The sequence below is a fragment of the Equus asinus genome, chromosome 6 (assembly GCF_041296235.1).
Source record: "Equus asinus isolate D_3611 breed Donkey chromosome 6, EquAss-T2T_v2, whole genome shotgun sequence".
In the NCBI taxonomy this organism is placed as follows: domain Eukaryota; kingdom Metazoa; phylum Chordata; class Mammalia; order Perissodactyla; family Equidae; genus Equus; species Equus asinus.
Window position 1 is genome coordinate 38,448,511 of NC_091795.1, and position 2,030 is coordinate 38,450,540.

The following is a 2,030-nucleotide window of genomic DNA, read 5'->3' on the forward strand; positions in this document are numbered from 1 at the left end:
AAAGTCAATCAATAAAAATTGAATACAGACATTTGGAAGCCAGTCGAATCAGGGTTTTGGGCAATAGGATCCCGTCCGATGCTTGAGCAGCTAACTCAGTAGTTCTCTGCCTCCGGACTCCCTTTAGTTCTGGTTGTAAACTGACCCGAGACCTGTGCGCCCACAGCATGGAGGGGCCTTGTGTCCTTGTGCATCACACGTGAGATTCTTGAGGCAGCACTAAGTTGGTCAGTCTTATGTTGCCTATGGCATTTGTCAGCTTTTAAAAATTTGAAACGTGTGATTTATTTTTGTCCCTCCAAATAAACGATGACTTTTGTACTGAATTTTATATTTATAAAATCTCGTTTTCTTTTTCTTAAAGACAGGCCCCTCATTTTAAAAGCTTCAGGTCACATAAAAGCTGTATCCTCTCCAACTGGAGGGACAGGAAGGTGAAGGGCTTGGCTCCAGCACACAGCAAGGCGTTTGATGCCCCAGGAGGGCAGCACCCGTGTGTCCAGCTCCTTCCAGGTCTGTATCCCCCAGCTCCAGAGGGGATGCCGTGAGGCTGGGCCTGGGAGGAGAGGAGGATCCTTTCTTGGTTTCCTTCTTTGGTTTTACCAGAGCTTGGGGCTGCCCTGAGCCTGTCAGTGTGGGGCTCTCTGGGGACTATGAGTGTGACTTCTGACTCCTAATCCTGCCTGGATCAGACACTCCTAAGGCCCTCCTTCCATGGCTGGTGCTAAGGCGTCAGACCGGAACATGCTTTTACATTTGTCTTTCTAGAAACGAGACATATTAGCATTATAAGTTGAAAGACACTGGCTTGTGTTTGGCTATTGAATGGCACTATGCTAGTTAGGGATGTTTGCAGCAAACCTTCCTTAATTAAATACTTCCTACCAAAATCAGAAACTTTTTACTATGTCAATGCAAATAATCAGTAACCATTCTATAGATAAGAGAGAGAAGGTGACCTTTACTTGAGCCAGGCTGAGGACTAAACATTGGAAGGCAGTCTGCGCAAAAGAAGAAAGCATTGCACGGAAGCATGGTTTTCAGTACAGTTTTATACCTTTTTAGAACAAAAAATATACATTAAATGTGCCCAGGATACAAATTCGCCACAGTTTCAAAGAGGAATTCAATTTCCAATCAGCAGGTCAACATGACCCTGATGTCTGGGAGAGGGAACTCATCCTCTGGAATATTAGCAAAACTGCTTGTCAGAGGGGACGTACGCATTCGCATCTTCAAGGAGTGCATTCCTTTACTTTGACGTAATGTTTAATGCATTCTCTAATGGTTAAAGCAGATGTGCAATGTATGTGTGATAGGCCATAAGTCATGCTTCTTTAGTTCAAACCAAATGAGTTTCAAACCAGAACAGCCACTACATATACCTCAATATGTGAAAATTTCCTGTCGATTAAAAAGCCAATAGTTTGAAAGTGATTCTTGAAGGTAAGTTTCAAAATTTTGCCCAAAAGTTTGGATGTTGAACAACAGCTCATCTTTAACAAAATGTGCATGTTGTTTTTACACTAATCTGAGGAACCTACAATTTTAGGGATCATTTCTATAGTGTATTACTAGAAAAGTATTTCTGAATGTGTAGGGTACTAGAAACCACGATGATGCTTTTCAGGAAAAAATGTTCTCTTTTGAGCGTGAGGCTGGCTCGTGGTGCTCCCTGATGACAACTGCCGCTTCCCTTGATGACTGTTCTCCTTTTCCTTCGGCAAAGTGAGAGGTAGAGAGCACAGGCTGAGTGGTTCTCGTCTTTAGAGCTGGTTGTTAAAGAAAAACAATGTCTCAGGTTTTGTGTTTTTTAAATTTTAACAGATTTAAAATTTGTACTTTAGCTTTTGTGATTTATTTACCTCCTGTTTTTGAAATAATGTCTTAAAGGCATCTTTGCAGTAGATAAATCAGTCTTTTAAGCATATAATTTATCACCAGTGACAATGGATCTATTCGCCCCATGCTTCATGTCTATTTAACTAGATATGATGAATTCTCTTAACTGTGGTGCCCTTTGGTAAACA

At 41.5% G+C, this 2,030-nt stretch overlaps 1 non-coding gene across 1 annotated transcript; it reads left to right on the plus strand.

Annotated features, from left to right (window-relative positions):
- Positions 1-1,536: 1,536 nt before the first annotated feature.
- On the plus strand, positions 1,537-1,758 carry LOC123286765 (small nucleolar RNA U3). The gene has a single exon (XR_006529569.1). It is a non-coding gene; the product is annotated as a small nucleolar RNA U3 (small nucleolar RNA).
- Positions 1,759-2,030: the final 272 nt, after the last annotated feature.